The 25,694-nt window shown below is 36.2% G+C and overlaps 1 pseudogene; it reads right to left on the reverse strand.

Annotated features, from left to right (window-relative positions):
- Positions 1 to 21,051: 21,051 nt before the first annotated feature.
- Positions 21,052 to 25,694, reverse strand: LOC132498900 (S-phase kinase-associated protein 1-like; annotated as a pseudogene).

Below are 25,694 nucleotides of genomic sequence, written 5' to 3' on the forward strand. Positions count from 1 at the left end.
ACTAGCTCAGTCTTTAGCCCCTCTTCTCTCACCTGAGGTTAGTGATGGGTGGGGCTGAACATTCCAAGCTTCTAATCAAAGTTTGGTCTTTCTGAGGACGAGCTGCCATCCTGAAACTATCTATGGGCCTGCCAAAACTCAGTGTATTAGAACAAAAGATGCTCACAACACCCTTATCACTCAGGAAATTCCAGGGGTTTTAGGTGTGCTGTGCCAGGAACTGGGGACAAAGAACAAATACCTTCCTTCTTATTCCACAAGTGGAGAGGGAAAGCTCTTCTTTACAGGAGAACTTTAATTAACAAATGTAGAAAGAATAGTGCAAATAGAAAATAACAACGTGGCAAACACCATGGTAATAAATGTTTTAAAAAAGTGTCATCGATGGATGTAGGCAAATGTATGTTGAGAAACAGGATATTTACAGTCTTAGAGTATCTTTCCATAAGATACATATTAATTACAAAAGGAAAAATAGAAATTTTACAGTGGAGAAAGCTAGCAGGCATTATCTTAACCTCGTGATTACAATCAACATCACTAGTGAGATATCAATATTATGCACTTCATGATAGGATGCACTGAGATGGACAAAACATCACTTATGTTGTATTCTTGTCAAAAATACACAACCTGAATGTCATCATGAGGAAAAATGAGATCCAAGTTGAGGACATTCTATGAAACAACTGTACAGTACTCCTCAAAAGCGTCAAGGTGATGAAGTACCAGAAAACTGAAAATTTTTCAGAATTAAGGAAAGTTAATGTTCTAGATTGAATCCTGGGCTTAAAAATGACAGTGGGGGGCTTCCCTGGTGGCGCAGTGGTTGAGAGTCCGCCTGCCGATGCAGGGGACACGGGTTCGTGCCCCGGTCTGGGAAGATCCCACATGCCACAGAGCAGCTGGGCCCGTGAGCCATAGCCGCTGAGCCTGCACGTCCGGAGCCTGTGCTCCGCAGCGGGAGAGGCCACAACAGTGAGAGGCCCGCGTACCGAAAAAAAAAAAAAATGACAGTGGGTAATTGGCAAAATTTAAATAAATTCTACTGCTTAGTTAGTAGTATTGGGTCAGTGTTAATTCTCTGATTTTGATAATTGTATTGTGATTTTTCAAAATGTAAACAGTTGAGGGTTTTGTGAAGGGTATATAAAAATTCTTTGTACTAGATTTTCAACTTTTTGCAAGTCCAAAATAATTTCAAAATAGAAATTCATAGAAATACAGTTATATGCTGCTTATAAATGATATACTGATAACAAAACAACATGAAAAGGCTGAAAATAAAATGATGGAAAAAGTTAAACAAGGAAAAATTTAGCAAGGAAAATACTATGCAAAAGACAGTTGATATATAAGTATTAACAGCAGACAAAAACTTAAGGCAAAAAATTTAATACTGTTACAAATGAATGCTGCATCATGAGAAAGAATTGACACATGAAAAGTTATAATAATGAAGATACTGGTATATGTATTCCTAGCAATACATTTCAAGAAAAAACTGTCAATGCTATTGGAAACTGATGAATCAAACAAATATAATTCTAAAGGATATAGAACATTTGAGTAATACAAGTGAACGAGTTTGATTCATTTTTTAATAGACCTACTACACACAATAATCAGAAAAATGTATATTTTTAAGCACACATGGAATACTTACAAAAAGAATAATAAAGCAATGACAAAGAAAATAGAAATAATAATGAGTAGAAAATAATGAGAAAAAAGAGACAATAAGTAAATGGAGAAGCTTATTCTTTGAAGAAATAAATAAAATAGTATGTCTCTAGCAAAAATAAAAAATAAAGAGAAGCCATAAATAAATAATATTTGGATGAAAAGAGAATATAACTATAGATACAGTTTAGACTGTTAAAACTATAAGAAAAATATTGTGAATCACCTCATCAATAAATATAAAAATATTGTTAAATGGGTAATGTTCTGAAAAAGCTAACTTTCCAATATTTATTGAAAAAGTGTTCAAAACATATCAACAAAACAAAGATACTCCAGTGATTTTAAAATGTGAAATGAGTTCTGTTGTAATCAAACTGTTTTAGAAATAGTAATAGAAGGGAAGTTGCCCAAATCATTTTTTTTAATTTATTTATTTATTTTTGGCTGCGTTGCATCTTTGTTGTCGCAAGAGGGCTTTCTCTAGTTACGGCGAGCGGGGGCTACTCTTTGTTGTGGTGCGCGGGCTTCTCATTGCGGTGGCTTCTCTTGTTGCGGAGCATGGGCTCTAGGTGTGCGGGCTTCAGTAGTTGTGGCTCACAGGCTCTAGAGCGCAGGCTCGGTAGTTGTGGCGTGCGGGCTTAGCTGCTGAGCAGCATGTGGGATCTTCCCAGACCAGGGCTCGAACCCATGTCCCCTGCATTGGCAGGCGGATTCTTAACCACTGTGCCACCACAAAGGTCCCCAAATCATTTTATGAAGCTGTGTAACCTTGGAACCAAAATTAATTAAGTGTTCTACAAGAACTAGAGCCAAAGATCATAAACAAAATGTGTTTCTAATCTAGTAATTGAAAAAATGTTATGACCAAATAAGGTTTATTCCATGAATATAAGCATGGTCCAACCCCAGAAAATCTGTAACAATTTATCATATTAACGTTTTCTTCATGTTCAAGTATATACGCTAAAGGGATTCTCACACGTGTCCTCATGTGAAAGTTATTCACTGTGGCTTTTTTTGGTATAATTTCCAAAAAATTGGAAATAATCTAAATGCTTTTCGATAAGTAAGCAAATTGTATGTTATTCACTGTATGGAATCCTATGCAGTAATTAAAACGAATCTATTAAATAGATCTGCAGGCATCAATCTCAAATACAGGTATGCCCCGCTTTCCAAACGTTTGCTTTACGCCGCTTCCCTTTCACCAAAGACCTACATTAGTATGTGTTTACACTAATTTAATGAAATCCAAAGAGGACTTTTGCCTTTAGGAAAACGGCAAAAAGTGAAAATCGCCTTCAGCATTTGTTTTGCAGCCAACGATTATAGAGGCAGTGTGTGCCAGAGCAGTGAGAATGGCATGCCAAGCTCCTTCCCTGGGAATTACACTCAGCATCAAGCCGCCATAGCTTTGAACTGTGTGAGTATCGTGCTTTATCTCGACTTATTTTGTGCATCCCGTTAGCAGGATGTGTCCTAAGGAAATTGCTTCTTCGCTTTACAGAATTTTGACTTAGGAAAGTTTTCACAGGAACGCTCTATGAACTTTCAGACAGCGGGGGAAACCCGTGCATAATTTTTAATGAAAAAGCAGTTTGCAGGATACAGTGTATTATATAATATTTGTGTAACATTTGTGCATTTGTAAACATACAGAATAATACTACATAGTACATAATGGATATATACATACGCTAAAAAATGTAAAAACATGTATAAGAAGAATATACATTTCAACTTCAGGATAGCTGTTCTTCCGGCGAAAGAGGAAAGAAAACCAGGTAAGAGGGCTTCAACTCAATAATTTTTATTTCTTAGGAAAAATGGCTAAATGCTAATGTTTGCTGAATCTGGCTTATGTGAACATGGCTGGTTGTAATATCGTTCTTGGTACTCCTCTATATGTCCTCATTATTTCACTTTTAAAATGTTAGAGATGTTTGCTTGATGTGACTGAAATAAAACGTTTGATTATAGAGAGGGCGATAATGGCTCTTCCTGTGACCAGAAAGCCACGGTTCATTATGCAGTAGTTCTAATATTGACATATGATTCCAATTTGTTGGAACTGTACTCTGTTTTAGGACTACCTCCTTTGTTTCATTCATTACCATATCAAAAGGGTATGTCTTCAGAGTTTGTATCCTTGGGAACCCTCCTGGTTGCTAGGTAAACCAATAACAGCCCTAAGATTCACATTGGATTGTCCGTGCTGGTTACTAAGCTAAAAGGAACCAAAGAGGGGTAAGGGAAGAACGCGTGTGTTCTGACCAAAGCAGAGTTTTAGTCTAATGTTCAGCCTATGTACAAAACATCACATTCAGCCTCTTGAGACCTCAGAGGGATCTAGAAAGCAGTCACTGCTCTCAGAAAAGTTCCATTTCAGTTCAGATACTTAAATGTAACAATAGAGAAGAGTATGAACATAAGTGGTAAATGTGATAGGAATTTGGAGGCAGAAACACATCTCTGTGAAGGGAGATGCTTGGTGAGATTTCAAGGCAAAAATGGGACTTGTGGGGGGAAATCAAGAGTGAGAACTATTCAGAACTATTCAGATAAGAAAACAAAGTTGGAATTAAGTCAGGTTTTAGGATGAGGAAATCTGTGGCTGTGGACAGGCGGTATGGATTTAAATACCTCTTGCTTTGTCTACTGTAACTGCTCTAAGTTAATTTCCTTTAATTTTAAAATACAAGCAACACTATTTTATACACAGGTGATTTTCCTAAGAAAGTAGAGGTATGGTGTAAAAAAATAATTGAGAGCTAAATTTCCAGAGGTACAAGAGCAAGCAGAGGGGTGATGTGGGAAGTGGGAGAGAGCTAGTGAAGAATCTTGGAATCAAGGAGCAGTTGGATTTTTCACTTGTAATAAGAAATGCATTGGTGTTACTGTTAATGTCAAAATATCTTAAATCTGATATTTATGGTATACATGGGGTTTTTTTCATCCTTGGATGGTTACAACATTTTCAGATATAAGAAATTTTCAATGCTATTCTGCATAAATCAAAAAAAAATCTTCATCGATAGAATGTGAAATCTTATTCTTTAAAGCTAAGAGCTTGAAATTGCCTTCAATGTAACTACTGATTTTAATCTTATTATGAAAAATTACAAACACTCACAAAGGTGGAGCGGCTAGTATAATGAACCCTAATACATGCAACACAGAGATTTTAAAACGTATCAGTATTAGCCATCCTGGCTTTATCCACCCTCTTTTTCTTTCTTTTTATTGCTGAAGTATTTTAAAGTAAATCCAAGACCTCAAGAGACTTCATCCCACCTACTTACAATTCTACTGAGTTTTAATTGAATTATTGATTAAGTAGTTAACAGAAAACAGGATATTACAGGAAGTATCTAGTGTGGTGCAAAGTGCAGTAATTAATCTTTTCTCATTTAATCAAAGAGAGCAGCAGGGCTCTAGTGATATCAATTATGTTTAGAAATGGAAATTTTTTTAAAAATCAAAAACAAGGAAGCAATTTAAAGTATTTTTAAGCCCCTACTTCTGTGTTACTTCCTCTTGACATGTTCCCTATTAACAACTGGCTACTTCTCAGCACTCTGACCTCTCAGTGTACCTAGGATATATGTAAATCATACTTATGTGACTAAGCAAGGGATTAGCAGGATCCTAGGACATAGTTCCAATAAAAGTTTTCATTTGTACCACAAAATCCTTGCCCTTCTGGTGGGGAGAACTTTCTAGTGCTTTATATTTTAGTTCTTCCATTTATGTTGCTATTCTTGTAACTGTGTATTTATCAGTATTTTAAAATATTTTTTCCTAGTTTCACATGAAAAAAGAAACAAAGAAGTAAAATACCCAATGTTGATAAAGCCTTATACGATGGATTTCTGGTGCAAGTATTTATAAGTTGATACATTTAAACAAAAAAAAAAAACAGTTTGATAATCATACTTGAATACCAAGTTTCAATATTTGAAACTTGATAACAAGTTTCAATATTTGATATCTTAAATTCTGTTAGCATGTTCATAATTGAACAGGATAAAAAAAATTCTTAATGTGGAAATGACACTCCCTCTGCTAAAAAAGAAAATGCTGACTTTGTTTTTGTTTTGCTTTGTTTTGTTTTGTCCTAGCCCCCCCCTCCCTCCCGCCACGTCTTTTCCTCCAGAGAAAAGGTCACTCTGCCAGGCTGGATTGATGGACTTTTGAGATGCACAGTTCAAGATTAGTAAGGAGTGGGAAGAAGAGCAAAGCTAATTGATGTAGGGTAATTTAAAAATAAGTGACAGGGACTTTCCTGGTGGTGCAGTGGTTGGGAATATGCCTGCCAATGCAGGGGACACGGGTTCGAGCCCTGATCTGGGAAGATCCCACATGCTGCAGAGCAAGTAAGCCCATGCACCACAACTGCTGAGCCTGCGCTCTAGAGCCCGCGAGCCACAACGACTGAGCCCTCGTGCCACAACTACTGAAGCCCACTCACCTAGAGCCTGTGCTCCGCAACAAGAGAAGCCATGGCAATGAGAAGGCTGCATACCGCAAGTAAGCGTAGCTCCCACTCGCCGCAACTAGAGAAAGCCTGCAAGCAGCAACAAGACCCAATGCAGCCAACAACAAAAACAAAAAAACAAAAAAAAGTGACAAAGAGGCATGAACAGAAACGCAAAACAGTTGAGAAAAGGGGAAGTGTATTGGAGTGTGGCTTGTAAATAAGAGGCTCCAGAGTAATACGGGTTTACAGAAAATTGAAGAGGAGAGAAAAAGAGATATAGGAAGTGTTACTGGGGTGTATCAAAGGGAAGTTATTAACAATTTTAGACGAGAGCTCAGGAAATTATTAGAATTCCTTAAAAAATATTTGGCTACTTGAACTGTATTTCTTTGAGAATGTTTCCCTTTATCAACAAACATTTTTCTATACTGGTACACATTATTTGAAACATCTTTTCAATGATAGCATAAGGTTCTATCCAATGAATATACTGTAGTTAATGCACCATTATTCTACAATTGGATTGATATTATTTCTATTTTTCTACTATTTAAAAACCACTATGATGAATATATTTGTACTCACTGCTTCTTTCTTATTGAACATTTCGCTAGGACAGATGCACAGAAACAGAACTGAAACCTAGTCCACCTAAAACCGAGCTCTCCTGCTAAGATTATGACTAACCTCTCTGTCCAAAACTTTATTCCCTTCCTTGTCCTACACCTGTTCCCCTCAGAACCCATGTCTCATCATGGTTCTCTTTCATAGTGTTTGTGAAGGTTAATGATATTCACAAAGTGTGCAGACCACTGGCTGGCATGGAGTAATGGTCAATAAATGTTAGTTCTATATTAGTAACTACCGTTATTACTTTAGCTCCCAGGGAGCACAGATATAATCAGCATAGATTTTCTGGTTATATTTATCCACATACTCATTAAAAGAGTATTATTCTTTTGTCTTTATTTTAATGGAATTATAAATTAATAACAACCCTATAAAAGTCTGATTTGCACTCAGTTCAGTGGAACTATTATTTTCCTTGTTCAAGATACCCACCTATGTGCGGAAAACATAGTTATGTACCCAAAAGAAAGAAAATCCTTTCATTGCAGCTCAGTTTACTCTTAAATTGTAAAATAATTAATTCAGGGTTTTTTTTGGGGGGGGGGGTTGACAGAAAAACAAAAGGTGAACAAGACAGGAATAAATGTCTAGATTGTTGCTAAGCTTGGTTTTCACTTAGTACTACTTTGAAAATATTTCTCCTTTATTTGAGAAAATTTTATATTTACATTAGACACGTTACCCAAGTCAACAGATATGAAGATACCTGTAGCCAGACTTGTAAAACTGAGATAATAGCCATATTAATACCAATGTCACTTTTAGTTAGAATCTAAAAGATATACAACCATATATAAGAATCTGCACAAAACAATATTAAATTAGCTTTTTTAATAGAATGTTTTTTAAATTCATCACTGTGTCACCATGTTTATTTCTTTGAAGAATTATTTCTGTGCACATATTTGAGTATGTGCCAAGTTGGAAGTTCCTTGTTATGAGAAATGAGTCACAAAACAAAGTTCAGATGAAGCCTTTACAACCCTAACTGCACCACATTTGAAGTTTGTATAGTTACACATACAGTGAAAAATTTGAGGGAATATCTCAGTGAATGAAAGACAACTCAAGCTGTGTAGCACTATAACAGTGTAAAATTGTGAAGGATTTCCCATTTCCAGAAACGTTTATTAGTCTGCCTAGTTCTTTCAGAATCATCATGCCCTTTCTATTTGCAAGGCAAATAGTTAATGAGTTACTTGAAGAAGTTAAACACTCGTGTAGAATTGCAAGCCTTAGGTCATATTCCACCATTGAGCTCACTCTCACGTTACTGGGAAATTAAGATCTCTTAGAACTGTTCGTTGACTTAGTAATAAGTTCGTCACAGCCCGAAGTAAACAGAGCAATCTTTAAAAAGCCAACACAATTTAGATGTTTTTTATAATTTTAGCAGCTGTGTTAGTGTCAGCAATTTGATGAGTGATAAAGTCAATTATCAGCTCTGTTAGGTAAATCTCCTGTAATTTTATGAAAAAAGGTCTTAATAACCTAGCACATTCAGCACTTCATGATCACAAACATCAATGACTTTCCCAAAATGTGCTAGTTATACAAAACTTAACTTCAACTTTTCAATGATGAGAAATACATGTGACTTACTCAATTCAGTAATTATCTCAGTCATTTCTTAAATGCCTACTATTTGAGGCGGGGGGGCTAGGTAAGGAATACAAAACAAATAAAATGCAGTTCCTCTCCTTAAGAACATAATCCAGTTAGGGAAGTAGAAACATAAACAGATAATTGTAATACAATATGATATGAAGGCATATTAGTTATAACTTTACCAAAGGTGACATTTTTACTGGTCTTTTTCTTTCTTTTTTTTATTGACATGAAATTGACATAACATAAAATTAACCATTTAAAACTGAACAGTTCAGTGGCATTCAGTACATTCACAATGTAATGTAATGTGTAAATGCACAACCCCCATCTCTATCTAGTGCCAAAACAACTGTTTCTTTTTTGTTTTTAGCTCTGTTGAGATATAATTGACATATGACACTATGTAATATATATATATATATATATATATATATATATATATATATATATATATATATATATATATACACACACCAAATTTTCTTTACCCATGCATCCATCAATGGACACAGGTTATTTCCATATCTTGGCTACTGTAAGTAATGCTGCAATAAACATGGGGATGCATATCTCTTTTTGAGTTAGTGTTTTCATTTTGTTCAGATAAATACCCAGAAGTGGCATTGCTGGATCATATGGTAGTTCTATTTTTAATTTTTGAGACCGCTCCATACTGTTTTCCATAGTAGCTGCACCAATTTACATTTCCACCACCAGTGCCCAAGTGTTCCCTTTTCTCCACACACTCACTAGCACTTATTTGTCATTTGTCTTTTTGATAATTGTGACTCTAACAGGTGTGAGGTGATAGCTCAGCGTGTGTTTTTTTTTTTTTTAATAAAATTTATTTATTTATTTATTTGCTGCATTGGTCCTTCGTTGCTGTGCAGGGTCTACTCTTTGTTGCAGTGCGCAGGCTTCTCACTGTGGTGGTTTCTATTGTTGTGGAGCACGGGCTCTAGGTACGCGGGCTTCAGTAGTTGTGGCGCACGGGCTTACTTGCTCTGCGACCTGTGGGATCTTCCTGGACTAGGTCTCGAACCCGTGTCCCCTGCATTGGCAGGCACATTCTTAACCTCTGCGCCACCAGGGAAGCCCCTCATTGTGGTTTTGATTTGCATTTTCCTGGTGATTCATGATGCTGAGTACCTTTTCTTGTACTATTGACCATGTGTATGTCTCTTTGGAAAAATGTCTATTCAGGTCCTTTGCCCATTTAAAAACCAGATTATTTCTTATTTTGCTATTAAGTTGTATGAGTTCCTTACATATTTTGAATAGTAATCACTTGTCAGATATTTGGTTTGCAAATATTTTCTCCCATTCCGTAAGTTGCCTTTTCATTTTGTTGATCTGTACTGGTCTTGAAATATAAGTAGGAGCTTTTTTCAGGCACAAACTGGAGGGACATAACTTCGGGTGTTCTACTGTTTTTGGCTTTCTTTTTCCAAAACAGGCTATTTATTTGCTCCCAATAAATCGACCGTCAGTGATTAAGTGATCGATGTGACCTGGGTGGGTGAGTTGCTCTCGGGGAGAGAAAGCTCTACTGCTTTTATTATAAATCATTAATCACAATTCACAAGTGATATTTCTAGCATGATAAAATTAAGTGAAACAAATAATGTAACAGTTCTGGTACACTATGTATTTGTTACTAATGTTACTACCAGGTGATTCATATATATTATAAATTATTTTCTTCTGAACTATCTTATGGGTTTTTAAACTCTCTACAGGCTCAAAGTTTTTCAAAGCCCTTTTGTCAGAAAAATATACATAACTAGTTTTAAATAGTCTCCCCTCAATATAGTATAAACATAAATCTTATATTTTTCTAAATGACTTGAACTCATATCAAATCCCCCTGCCTCATCTCTTAAGGACATCCCAGGCAGAACCCAGAGCTTTCCCATCATATTCAATTATTTAAAATTCAGCCTCATTTGACCTACTTCTGCTCACCCAAGTGCCCCTCTTCCCCCGTCTTGGCCAGTTTGTAGCCTGAGGGACTGAAATGGAAAGCAAAGCTCTATTCTTTTCTTCTTTGTTAGATGTCTTGCCAGACAAGTATGGCAGGATCTTTAGCACAACTCTAATGAAATATAGACTGTGGACTCTACTGTTTGTTTATAGGAAGCCAATGAACCCATTAACATTTTTATTACCTACCATCATATATCATCATTTCACAATTTGAAGCATGTGGCTGCCTCTTTATAACTTTACAACCCTGTTCATTTAAGAAATATTTGTTGATTACCCACTCTGTGTTAAATACTGTTCTACAGGTCAAACCATAGCACAAGCAAAACTTTTGGTTTCATTTGGATTTCATTTGATTTCATACTTTTTTAAGGTGTCTTCCTAGGTAGTCCAAACAGATATTTTACTTTTTTATTGATGCAAATTCTAAGTTGCTTCGAAGTACTTCAAGGTCCCCATTGAGACTGACATTTCAGGTTGACTTAAAGTGACCAACATTTATAACAACAGCACAGGTATATTGAGTAGGTACTATGTGCCACTGTGTTAAGTGATTTACTTGTTTTATTTAATCTGGATAGTAATCAGGTAAGCTAGCTAATCATATTATTCTCATTTTACAATGAGAAAACTGAGTGTGAGTGGTCATTAAACTAGCCTGATTTTATTGCTAAGTTAACCTTGCACTCTGATTCAAAAGCCAGCTAAGCTAGTCCAGCTGTCTGATTGGAGCCATGATATGAATTTAGACTCCACCCCTTGTAAGTTACTTCACCTTTGTGTGTGTCAGTTTTCTCATCTGTAAAATGGAAATAACCACTATATCTTTCTCATAAGTTTTTTAAGATAAATTAAGGTAAAATAAATACAGCCCTTAGAATAATCTGGCACACAGTACACATTATAAAAAAATCTTAACAATTACAAGTATGTAATCCCTTACCAGAAAACCATGAGGTTTGATATGTTTCAGAATTCGGAATTCTTCAGATTTTACAAAAGTAAATGAGAGCATTTACCAAAATTTATATAACATTTTCAGCAGAGTCTGGGAACCTCCCCATAAGCAAAGAAATGAATATATCTGACTTAAACTTGTTAATTCACGTGGAGCAGAACAAATGAGGACTCTACGTAGTTTGATTTCACTTCAGGTCTGAATTTGGTACCCAACGAGTTTGGGCCAAATGTAAATATATATATTTATTTATTTATTTGGCTTTTAGAGACTTTGGGTTTTGAGAATTTTACTAAAGGACCTATTATTAACAACTAAGTTATATTACCTATACCAAAATGGTCAGAATCATCTTTACTTCAGGCTCTAGAATTTCAAATGGGATTCAAAGGAACATTTCCCATGTAAATTCTCCCTACCAGTTACTTGGCAGAATTTAACACTCAGTGATATTATTTGACATAACCAATTTCATTTCATCTGCTTCACAAAATGTCCCTTGACTTTCCATTTCAGAGTTCCCAATAGACATTTGAAATCATTATAAAATTTCTGCTAGTTCCCCAATACAAATCTTTTGATTCAATTTAGATTTTATCTTATGCTGTGAAGTTTCAAAAAACATATAAAATCTTCCCAAACCTTAACCATTTTGATGCTGTAACCTAAACCTTTTAAAGTCATAAGTAACATTCAGGATACACTGGGTTTTACTGCAGCTAACATACAGTCCCCCAGATCTCCATGGCTTAAACAATAAGGGCAGATGGGCATGCACTTGGCTTATAAAAAGTTAGTTTGAAAAAGACTTTTGGGAAAGCAATATGACATCATGAATCAAATCTTAAACATAGCTATAGCTTTTGGAACAGTCATCTTATTTTTTGAATCTATCATAAGGAAGTAATCAGAAATGAAAGTAAAGATAGATGCACAAAGATGTTACTCAAAATGTTAATTATAATAGAGGACAATTGGGAAAAACAAAACATCTACCAAAATAGAATGATTCAACAAATTATGACACACTGCTGAAACAAATTAGACACAAATAAATCAAAAGACATCCTGCGTTCATGGATTGGAAGAATGAATACTGTTAAAATGTCCATACTACCCAAAGCAAGCTACAGATTCAGTTCAGTCCCTATGAAAATGTCAATGGCTGTATCAAATCATCATGTTGTACCCTTAAAATATTTTACAATTTTATTTGTTTATTATATTTCAATAGAAATTAATTTAAAAAATCTTTGCCAAGGTTTAGTGAGGTGAGAAAATTATATAAAATAGCATGGGCTGTAATTATATTTTGTTTCTGTCATTTAGGGAGACCTAAATAGTCCTTCCTTTTAGACTCAATAAATTCAATTTATTTAGTAAAATTGAAAAAAAATCAAAATTCACATGGAACCATAAAGGACTCTATATTGCCAAAACAATCTTGATAAAGAAGAATAAAGCTGGAGACCCCACACTTCCTGATTTCAAAACATATTACAAAGGTACAGTAATCAAAACAGCATGGTAAAAAAAAACAACAAAAAAACCCAGCATGGTACTGGTGTAAACACAGGCATATAGACCAATTGAATAGAATAGAGAACCCAGAAATAAACCCATACATATACATTGAAATGATCTTTGACAGAGGTGCCAAGACGTATTGTATACAATGGGGAAAGGATAGTCTCTTCAAAAAATGATGATGGGAAAACTGAATATCCACATGCAAAAAAATGCAACTGGTCTCTTACACCAACACAAAGATCAACACAAAATGGATTAAAGACTTAAGCATAAGACCTGAAACTAAGTAAAATTCCTGGAAGAAAGCTTAGGGGAAAAACTTCATAACATTGATCTTGGCAATGATTTCTTGCATATGGCACCAAAGCACAGACAATGAAAGGAAAAATAGACTAATGGGAGTATGTCAAACTAAAAAGCTTCTGTGCAGCAAACAATCAACAGAGTGAAACACAACCTATGGACTGAGAGAAAATATTTGCAAACCATAGATCTGAAAAAGAAATAATATCTAAAATATAGAAGAAACTCCTACAGCTCAATAGCAAAAATCCAAATAATCCAACTTAAAAATGGGTTAAGGACTTAATACATAGATATTTCTTTTTTTTTTTTTTTTTTTTGCAGTACGCGGGCCTCTCACTGTTGTGGCCTCTCCCGTTGTGGAGCACAGGCTCCGGACATGCAGGCTCAGCGGCCATGGCTCATGGGCCCAGCCACTCTGTGGCATGTGGGATCTTCCCGGACCAGGGCACAAACCCATGTCCCCTGCATCGGCAGGTGGACCCTCAACCACTGCGCCACCAGGGAAGCCCTGTACATAGATATTTCTTTAAAGAGGACACACAAATGGCCCATGGGTATATAAAAATATGTTCAGCATCACTAATCATCAAGAAAATGCCATCAAAACTACAATGAGATATCATCTTACACTTGTTAGTATGGCCATTAGAAAAAGAAAAGTGCTGGTAAAGATGTGAGGAACTAAAAGATCCCGCATGCCACAACTACGACCCTGCACAGCCAAATAAATAAATAACTATTTTGAAAGAAGGAAAGAAAGAAAGAAAGACAGGGAAAGAAAGAAAAAGCAATCATGACCTCTGTTAAGGCAATGGCATCTATCTTCCTAATTCCTTTTCTGCTCCCACAAAGACACACACACACAATGTTTTAAATTGAAGAGACATTATATACATTTTATTTTGTTTTCATTTCAAAACGTACAATTTTGAAACCACATTTTAATTTATTGATTGCATAAATTTATGCTACACAGGCATATCACAAATCATCTAGTTTTGAATATTTAGATTACTTTCAAACTTCACTATTTTAAATAGCTCAGAGCAGCTGTAAATACTTGGGAAGAAAAGCAAAAATAATCTGAAAAAATTCTGAAACAGACAAAAATTTTAAACGATATATGAAGAAATTGCTAAATGAGGCGTCATGTGTGTGAAATTTAAAATTACTGGAAATATGTTTTGACCACTTTGTCATTTTGCTCACTTGCAGTTTTTTGGGTTTTTTTCTGGTCGCTTGGCTTGTGGGATCTTAGTTCCCCAACCAGAGATTGAACCCTGGCCCTCAGTAGTGAAAGCACCGAGTCTTAACTACTGGACCGCCAGGGAATTCCTCATTTGCTCTGGTGATTAAATTATTTTTAACCAAATCATCTGGAGCTAATGTTATTGATAATTATTGCTGAGTAAAAAAAAAAATACAGGATATTTCTTTATACATGTTAATATTTTATAGTTTAAAAAAATGAGTGTGTACTATAGGAGAAACATTCTTACACATCTCTATTCCTGGGTAATTTATTCTTTTGGCTGCAATTGCCAGTATGATTAAAACAATTTTTCTCCCAAACTAGTTATTGGCAGTACATAAGAATCCCATTTATGTTTGCATATTCTATAACAGCTAAGATAGCCTTGGCTAAGCTGAAAGAGAGATTAATTTTATGGGGCTTGTGCCCACCACCCCCTTTCCCCTCCTTGGGGTATTTTTTTTTCAATGAAAAATACAGTGCTTATTTTCTCTTTTTTAATTTTGATGATAAACACAAAATCATAAATTAACCTACAAGTGTGAGTTCTGATTTAGCAGAGGCCTATCTTGTGATACTGTTTTCATATCAATTATTTACCAAATATTTTTACTGTATTTTTAATTTCCTTTCTGCCTTAGTTTTTATTTAGAAGAATATTCATTTGATCTTCCCTGGTGGCACAGTGGTTAGGAATTCGCCTGCCAATGCAAGGACACGGGTTTGAGACCTGGTCCGGGAAGATCCCACATGCCATGGAGCAAAAGTAACTAGGTCCACAAGCCACAACTACTGAGCCCGTGTGCTACAACTACTGAAGCCTGTGCTCCGCAGCAAAGAGAAGCCACCACAATGAGAAGTCCGTGCACCACAACGAAGAGTAGCCCCAGCTCCCTGCAACTAGAGGAAGCCCACATGCAGCAACAAAGACACAATGCAGTCAAAAATAAGTAAGTAAATAAATAAATTTATTTAAAAAACAGAGCATTTCTATCACCCCTGAAAGTTTCTAAAAGAAAAGGAATATTCATTTGCCTCCTAATGTTGTGCCCTTCTTTTTAACATCAGGTTAATAATTTTGCTTTTGTATGATTTGTCATGTGTCCTGTTGTTTTGTTTTGTTTTAATTTTTTTTCTATTTCTTTAATTTCTTTTTTTTTTTCTTTTTTTGACTGTGCTGCCAGGGAATTCCGGCATGTGTCCTGTTTTAACATTTATTATTTTGTGATCAAGATACAATTAATATTAAAAGAATAATTTGTATCTATAGAAATACATAAGTTTTGTATTCTTTTTATGGCTAATTAGAACACTTTACATTATTTGAACTTTTTTTTTTACCACTCTGCCTCTTCCTCTTTTCTCCTCAACCCAACTTTTTATTTTTTTCATATGAAAGTCTCTGTATTAGCCACCTCTTACATATTTGTTTCAGACATATGGTTTTGGGTCAAGAATGTGTACCTTGGTTGGGCTATTATTATCGCTGAACACTGACTCAGGGATGCTGGAGTGGGTAGAAACTCCTGCTGGTTTTCTACAATGTCTCATACTTGTCACATATAAGTATATTAAAAAACCCTAGGACTGATCCTTAAGTAACCCCATCTGGCACATTTTGGCATCCATGGTACTTTTAACCATTTGGATAAGATATTCAGTCAGTTTTCTTTCTAATTTATAACTGGATCCTAGGCCATATGGTCCTAATGTGTTGACAAGAAGAAAGAACCACATCTCACCAAAGTCCAAACACATGAAATCCGATGTTTTCTCATTATCGCTAATGGCCTGACACCATCATAAAAGTTAATTAATTAGTACAGTAGGCTTTGTTCTCTTTAAACCATCAGAATTTTGCCTTACTGTACTTAAATCTCTTCTGGATGGTTACTATTGGATGGCTTAAATAATCTGTTAACAGTATATAGTAGTTACCTAGGCAATCCTGGTTTATCTCACCAGTTTATGATTAATAGGGCAACATTCTGCCCATCTTCCTTGAAAAACTAGTATTTCTTTTAACTCTTTAGCAATCTTCAGAGTTTTCATTATCCATCAATCCTCCAAAATAATGGCCTGTCTCCTCGCCTCTGCTCCGGTTTTAGGTACCTTGCAGACATTATCGCTGAGCTGCCAGTTACTGCCTCATTCCTCATTCCCTGCTATTGTGCTCTCTTTCCGGGTTGTGTTACTCAGAGCAGCTTTAAAATATACAAAGGGAAGAAAAGGAGAGTAACATGAGCTGACCTAGTAGATCACAAAGGGCCAGAGAAAGTAGGTCCTTGATATTCTCCTTACCCTTCCCCCAGAATATTCTCCTCTAGTCTCTGATACACCTCTCCCAAGGAAAGAAGAGAGAAGCTTCCTTCGTTACGCAGACCCCCCCAAACCATAACTTAGTTCTAGATTTTGAAATCCCTTTGCTGAACTAAGGTTTAAGCATTGGAACAATACCCCTGGTCGAAGTTAAGAAAGACTTTTACCTTTTATTATCTAATAATAATAGCACCACCTCATTTAATAATAGCTAATTATTATGTACCATTTCATTTAATCCAGATGAAAACTTAATAATAATATTTGAGCCTTTACTAGGACCAGGCATTATCCTGAAGGTTTGATAATCATCTATTTAAATCTTCTCCGCAGACCTGTTTATTAGCACTGTTTTGCAGATGGGGAAACTGAGGTTAAAGGAGAGTAAATAAATTGCTCAAATTCTGCAGCAGGATTGTCTACTTACAAAGCTCAAATTCTTTTCATCCCCTTCATTGTCTCTCCAGTCTCTGTATAATATGCTTTAATGAGCTAGAAAGTAAAGTTTCATCCTTTGGAACAAGGTGGAGTCTGAAGTTGGAGAAAGTGGCCCTTACTTGTTGTGTATTTTTCATGTGCTGTAGGCACACAAGTAGTAGGCATTAGCCCTTTGTAGTTTGTGTGCATACACAATTGCTCTGAAATCCTTACTTCCAACTATCAAAATACAGTTTCAAACACTTCTTATGGAGGACCGAATAGTGAGAATAGAGATATTAAATGTTTACATTGGGAATTGGTGTTTAAGCTATTGGGTGCATTTGGGAGAAAGTTGGAATGGTAGTAAAACAATATAGAGTGATTCAGTATACATTAGGAGTCTGAAAAAATTGCTTTAAAGTATAATGCAGAACATATTTAGCCTGTCACCCATTTTATTATCAACAAATAATTATTAAGTGCCTATTAAATGACAATCATCAGCTAAGTCCTGGAAAAATGGATTTAAAAAACCACAGGATTTTTTTTTTTGGTGGGGGGGCCATGCTACATGGCTTGTGAGATCTTAGTTCCCTGACCAGGGATTGAACCGGGACCCATAGCAGTGAAACACTGGACCACTGGGGAATTCCCTGTTTCTTCATTTTTAAAATGATGATTTTGCCACTGATGTATATAGAATTAAGATGAATTATTGATCAGCATTTGTGAACTTTTAATTAATACCACTTAAATAACAATAATAAGGAATTCCCTGGCTGTCCAGTGGTTAGGACTCCATGCTTTCACTGCTGAGGGCCCGGGTTCAATCCCTGGTCAGGGAACTAAAATCCTGCAAGCTGCTGCACTGCATGGCCAAACAAAACAAAACAAAAAAACACCAAAAAAGATAGGAAAAAAATAAATAACAATAATAAAAACTACTAAATCAATTTTAACAAATACTGTGAAAAATATGACTTCAACATTATTTTTTAATTAATCTGCTTTTCCTCACTGATTTAAACTATTAATCTTTATTACATATAGAATACCCATTTATACATGGATTTTTCTTTTTTAGGGTCTGTTTATTTCTGTGCCAGCCTCTCAACTTATGCCTTTATAATATGATTCAATATTTGGTAAGGTGTATTCCCTCTCATTACCCATATATCTTTAAAAACATTTTTCCCCTTACATATTTTAGATTCTTATAAGTAGGAATCATTTAAAATATTTCTCTGTTCTACTAAATCCACAATTGTAATTTACAATATGCAAGATACTGCCTTGAGACCATGGAGGCTATTAAGAGAAAATGATAGAATCTTGTTATTAAGGAATTAGTCTATTGTATGAAATAGAGTTATAATCTGATTCTAGGAATAGGAAAAAGAGGCAAGCCAGAACAAACACTGATAGACATGTTTTATAGAGTTAAATATTTATTAGCTCTTATTAATATAGCTGAGCATACATGTGTTTGTTATAGTAGCTTTATAGATGGCCAGCTCCCTTAGGCTCTCTTAAAGTTGTGAAGAGCAGAACACGTGTAGCTTCATTTTTATGTAACATCTGAAAATCCAAACACCTAGAGGCTCTTTCTTTTTCTTTTTTTTAGAGGGGGAGCAGTGGAGCAGAGCATGCACATCCTTGAACACCAGGGATCACAGGTGTTTTGGATTTCTGAATCTTCAGTTCAGTCTACAATGACATTAACTAACCCTGATTCTCTGTTAGGCGTACAACAGTGATTTCATTTTAAACATGTGTTCAGTTTGGGGGATGATCTAGCTATTAGACACGTCCATATAATCTCGTTTCACATAATATTTTCTTCTGCAAATTCTTTATGTTACTACTCTGCTAACTAAAGTTAACTCCATTGTCATTAAAATATTTATGACTAGAGCCTTTGGATGTATATTCAGTGATCCTTTTATTCCCTCATACTAAATGCTTATTATGTAGCAAGTTATAAACATTTTACTAGTCTTTTATATGTGGCACAATCTTTATGATTTAAATCTACAGTGTGGGTGGCACAAGGCAGAATTTTTTAGATGTTCTAACGGATGCATAAAAGAAGTAAATTTAGATTAGGAAAATCCACATAAGCTCCGTGAAGGTGATTGCTGGAGGTTAAGCTCTGAAGAGTGAGTGAGATTTCAAGAAGCAGAGAATGAGACAAAAACAGGTGGAGAGAGAAGAAACAGAGAAGTCAGCTATTTGCAAACTAACCAGAGGTTGCTGTTGGGTCCTCAAAGCTGCTGTTTGATTTCTGACTTCTAGGGCCCCTGTTGTCTCCTGAATATATGTCTAAGTAGATAGATGTATTCCACCTACCATCATTAGTCTGTTGTAGGATATTTCTTATCAATTTATCCATCTATCTATTATCTATCAATCATCTATCTAATTATTTGCTTACTGAGGGACAGCTGGGTTGTTGCCAGTTATAAGCCATTATGACTAATACTGCAGTGTACATTCTTTTTTTTTTTTTTTTTTTTTTTTTTTCGGTATGCGGGCCTCTCACTGCCGTGGCCTCTCCCGTTGCGGAGCACAGGCTCCGGACGCGCAGGCTCAGCGGCCATGGCTCACGGGCCCAGCCGCTCCGCGGCATATGGGATCCTCCCAGACCGGGGCACGAACCCGTATCCCCTGCATCGGCAGGCGGACTCTCAACCACTGCGCCACCAGGGAGGCCCTACAGTGTACATTCTTGTACACACTTCCTCATGTACATATGTGGGATTTTTGTATATACCTGGAATTGAAATTGGTGGATGGTAAAGAATGCCTATCTTCAACTTGATTAAATACTGCAAAATTGCTCTCCATAGTTTTATTTATTTTTTAAATGAATGTATCTTCCCACCAGTAATGTACACTTGGCACTGTCAGAATTCAAACATTTTTTCCAATCTAATGGATAGATATAAAATGGTGTCTTGTTGTTTTAATTTGCATTGCCTTGATTATTAGTTATAGAAGTATTATTTTTGTAAGCTTATTTGCTGTTTGGATTTCTTCTGAAAATTAATATTCTTTTCCCATTTTTCTCTTGGGTGGTTTGGCTTTCTTATTGATTAGTGGTATTCTGAATACTAATCCTTTTTTCATCATATATGTCACAATTATCTTTTATCTTTTTTATGACTTAATTAATTTCATGAAGTTTTAAATTTTAATGTTTTCAAATTTGTCAGTCCTTTTCCTTCAGGGTGTTTGCTTTATGAACCTTCTTTAGAAAATCTTTCCTTAACTTGCAGTCATGGAGACCTGATCCTATATTTTCTTTTTCTTTTTTTTTTTTTTTAATGTAACTTACTTTTTATTGAAAGTATTTTGCATTTGTGACTGATGCTTTCTGGGTTATGCCATACATTTTAACATTAAAGGTTAAATTATTTTTTACATGCAAGCAGTGTTTATGGTTTTCCCCACGTAGGATTACTGATTATAAAAAGATGACACACCACATGGGTTGTGCCTTTTTTAATTGAAAAGCCAGCAAACTGTCTAATTCTGTTTCCTCCCAAAACACAAACTGAGTAGTAACTGAGCCTCTAGCCAACATATTCAAAGCTGAGAGGATTAAAAATGCAAAAACAAGTCCTCAGATCCAATTAAGGGAGCCCTGCTACATACAGGCTAATCAATACCAGTGGTACTCTGACTCCAGGAAGCTGGAAGACATTCTGATAACCCCACTCTGATAACATTTACCTCAAGTAGCCTTTTTCCAGTTTCCAACTCATGAATAAAGATAATACGTTGTTCATTCTATTTCAGAAAATTTTTTGCAAGTTGTTTTACTTACAATGCCAACTTTTAAAAGTCACTAAACTAAAGTTAACCGGACAATAAACTAGGCAGAAATCGCTTTACAAAAAGAGGGAGAGCCCAAAATGCTACTTTCTATAGAGAACCCACAGTTCAATTTTATTCAGAGCAAAAAAGAACTTTTGATCATACTAGAAGAAACTGAGCCATAAGTTTGGAATCTGTACTGAAACTACACATGCAATGAGGACAACATTCTGCTAATACAACTGATTTGCTGCTGCATTTGTGGACCGTTTTTCTAATACTAACAATTATAAACAAAGCAGTGCAACTAGTATCTGGAACAATCCTTACAGTGTTACAGCATCAGTCACAAAGTTTCACTTCTCCTCACACCACTGGTTCTCTTTGTGTACCTGGGCTTCCTTTTCTTCAGTAAAATCATTTTTTTTTTTTGCGGTATGCGGGCCTCTCACTGTTGTGGCCTCTCCCGTTGTGGAGCACAGGCTCCGGACATGCAGTCTCAGCGGCCATGGCTCACGGGCCCAGCCGCTCCGCGGCATGTGGGATCTTCCCGGACGGGGGCACGAACCCATGTCCCCTGCATCGGCAGGCGGACTCTCAACCACTGCACCACCAGAAAAGTCCCAGTAAAATCATTTTTGATATTGAACGTCTTTCGAATCTCCTCAGGATTTTTCCCCTTGATCATATTGTCAACAGTCTTGCAGGTAACATCAAGCAAACCTTTGAGGTCTAAGTAGTTTGCTGCCAATATAAACTCAAAAAGTGTTCCTTGGTCAACTTTCAGGAATTCTTGATCCGAAGCAGCGATATCATCTGTTCACTTTTCTTTGTTCTCATTATCCTCAGGAGGAGCAGGATCATCTTTGTGGTGGGTGCACCACTGAATGACCTTTTTTAATATTGCTGCATTAACATTTGGCAAGGGGACTGGATCAACATCTCCTTCATCATCCATTCCCAAATCTTCCAACATGGTCTTAATAGTCACAGATTGTTTCGCAATTACAACATCAACTTCAAATATCTCTCCATCAGAACTCTGCAACTTAATTGAAGGCATGGTGTTAGGACTCTAGGAGATGGCGGGCCAGCGGCTGATGAGAGCAGGGCGGCATCTGCAAAAAGAAAAACAGAAAAGCGGAGAACAAGGCCAACAGATCCTATATTTTCTTGTACACTTTTTTCATTCATTTATTCACATTTTAAAAATGACTACTGCCTTGTCAAAGACATAAGTATGAACTACAGCCTCTAGTTTACATTAGGGTTCACTCTTTGTGTTGTACAGTTCTATGGGTTTTGTAAAGTTCATGTCATCTATCCACCATTACAGTATCATACAGAGTAGTTTCACAGCTCTCAAATTCCCTGTGCCCCATCTATTCATCCTTTCTTCCCTCTGGCTGGACACTTGGTAACCACTGATGTTTTTATTGTGTCTAATATTGTTTTGCTTTTTCCAGAATGTAATACAGTTGGAATCATTTTATAGCCTTTTCAGATTGGCTGCCTTGACTTAACAATATGCATTTGTTTCCTTTTTTTTTTTTTTTTTTTTTGGTGGATTGATCCCTCATTCCTTATTATTGCTGAATAATATTCCATTGAATAGATGTACCAGTAGTATTTTTTTGTTGCTGTTTTTGTTTTTTTTATTCTATTCACCTATTCACAAATATCTTGGTTGTTTCCAAGTTTTGGCAATTATGAATGAAGATTCTATAAATATTCATGTGCAGGTTTTTTGTGTGGATGTACGTTTTCAACTCATTTGGGTAAACATCAAGGAGAATGATTATGGATCACATGGTAAGACTATGTTTAGCTTTGTAAGAATCTTCCAGACTCTTCCAAAGTGGCTGTACCATTTTGCATCCCACCAGTGATGAATGAGAGGTCCTGTTTCTGTACATCTTCACCACCATTTGTTGTATTTTGGATTTCGGCCATTCTAATAGGTGTGTAGTGTTATCTCGTAGTTTTAAGCTGCAATTCCCTAATGACATGATGTTTAACATGTTTTCATATGCTTGTTTGCTATCTGTATTTCATCTTGGGGTGAGGTGGCTGTTCTGATCCTTTGCCCATTTTTAAACTGGGTTGTTTTCCAATTGTTACGTTTTCAGAGTTATTTGCATGTTTCAGATACAAATCTTTCATCAGATATCTGTTGTTGCAAATATTTTCTCCCAGTCTGTGTCTTAGATTTGCATTCCTTTAACACAGAGAAGTTTTTCACAGAGCAGAAGTTTTAAATTTTAATTAAGTCTGTAAGCAGATAGGCTAGGGGGTCCCCAGAGAAAGAAAACCAGGCATGGCTTTCTTGACATAAGAGAAGTCATTTTTGGCCTAAGCCATTTTGTGATCTAAGCTTGGCTGCAATGCTTGCCCTTGAACAGGTCTCAGTAATTAACGACCTTAAGGGAACAAAGGAATGTAGCAACAGTGGAAAAGCAGTCAAGCAGCCGCAGTTCAGCTATAAAACAGTCCTAGTTCCTCCTCAAAGGATATACATAATGATACATATCTTTGAGTTGTTCTACAGGAACTAAGCCCCCCTCCCCTTTAGTCCAAGACTAAAGCTTGGACTCTGTTGACCTTTGCCCCAATAATATGCTGAATTCTCCTTAACTCAAGCATATTCATGAATAGGCATGTTCCCTTAGCTTAAAACTTCTCCAATTTTGCTGTTCGAGGAGACATTGCTTTGGGAAAGATCCCTGGTGTTCTCACTTGCTGCAAGTAATAAATACTACCTTCTCCAGCTCTTTGCCTTGGTTGTGTCTTTCACCTTGAAACCCACAAAGAGGCAAACCCAGTTTTTGGGTAACAATGGGATCAAAAAAATTTTCCCATACAAATAGCAGTTATTCCAGTACTGTTTCTCCATCCTTTCCTAATTTTCAATGCCACTTTTATCATATTCAAAGATCTCACACGTGTGTAGCTCTTTTTCTGAAATCTTTATCATGCTCCACTTGTCTATTTGCCCATTCTTAAACCGTTATATCGTAAATCCTGGTAGGATGTGTTCTCCCAACTTATTCTCTAACCCTCCCTCCCCCACAAAGAATTACAGCAGCTTCTCTTCGACCTTAAGTTTTGGTGTGAATTTTAATGCCACTTTAACAAGTTCTGTGAAATACGCAATTGTGAATTAATTGTAACTGCACTATACTTATTGGTTTGTTCAGTGAAAACAGATCTTTTTAATAAGCATCTTTTCGTATTCATGGATATGGTTCATTTCTCCACTAATATAATTTCATCCATAAGGGTCTTACACATCTTTTGCTAGTTTTATTCTTAGGTACCTAATAGGTTTTTTTTTTTTTTTTTTTTAGGTCTTTCTAGTTATTAATGGATGATTCATTAAAATTACAAACTTGTATAATCCCCCAAATAATTTTTGTAATTTGCTATTAAATCATTTCACAATTCAAACCATAGCTTCAAAATTCTTAAAATGCCAACTGTTTAATAATAAAAAATACAAATTATACAAAGATACAATAGAGGGAATTCCCTGACGATCCAGTGGTTAGGACTTCACACTTTCACTGCTGAGGGCCTGGTTGGATGGGGAGCTAGGATCCAACACCCTGAGTGGCGCCGCCCCCCCAAAAAAAACAACCCAACAACAGATACTACCTGAAATGTGAAATTAGTATATTGATTATTTCTCCCCAAATTGAAAGGAATGCATAATTTAGAGTTTCTCCTAGTATACGATTTAAAAAAGAAAGGACTAAGTCTGGAAAATGTTCAATCAACTGTCTTGCTGTCTATAAAACTCTCTTCTTTTTAATTTATGAAGTTTACCTTTATTGAAAGTGAGCTATTTATTTTGTGATTTACAAAGATAAGTAGGTTCTTTCTGAACAATCAGAATGTAAACTGATGCTAATGAGATAATTAAACATTTTGACTGTTAATTAAGCTGAGTCCAGTTAGCGATTTAATTTACCACTGACAAACGTATTCACCATTTACCAAATGCTGCAGGCAAGACAGATTAAGAGGTCAAATCTCAACCCATTTTCCTCAAATCATAGGGGAAATTAGGAGGTCCCAATAAATTACTCGTGGATTACCCAGTTTCCAGTATTCCCCTAGCAGGGGAATTAGGTGCTATAAGACAATGAGTCTAAAAGTTTGAAGGTAGCCCTTTCAAGGCCCACTCAGGGATCCCCTGAAACAGGCATCTAGCGGCTAAGCCCCAAAACTCCTTTCCTTCCGTCTTCATCCTACACTATAACCTGTTTTTGCCGACTCTGAATAACTCTCGGTATGATCAAACATCTGACCTTAAAAACACATCTTGAAGTCGCTTTCTTACCCAAATATCTTAACTGTCCCAAATACCATGATCTCCGTATACTGCTGATGGGAATTTAGTTGCCAACCCAACTATGTGGTTAGTCCTCAGTACACAGCGGCTCCGAGATCAAGGCGACCCAGTTAACCCAGCTTGCCCAGACTCAGGCCAAATTCAGAGGCTGATCCTGGAGTTATTTCAGGACACTTTCCTCGCTTCCCAGAAAAACTCAGCCCTACCTCAAATCCAGACCCCAAGACCCTCCCGATCAGGTGAGCTAACGCTTCAGTGCCTTTCGTTCGTGGCTTGGCAGGGCTCAGGCTCATTCCAAGAGGGAGCCCCACGTTTTAAAGACTAGCACACGCACCGCACTGTC

Source organism: Mesoplodon densirostris, chromosome 11 (assembly GCF_025265405.1).
Source record: "Mesoplodon densirostris isolate mMesDen1 chromosome 11, mMesDen1 primary haplotype, whole genome shotgun sequence".
NCBI classification, from domain to species: domain Eukaryota; kingdom Metazoa; phylum Chordata; class Mammalia; order Artiodactyla; family Ziphiidae; genus Mesoplodon; species Mesoplodon densirostris.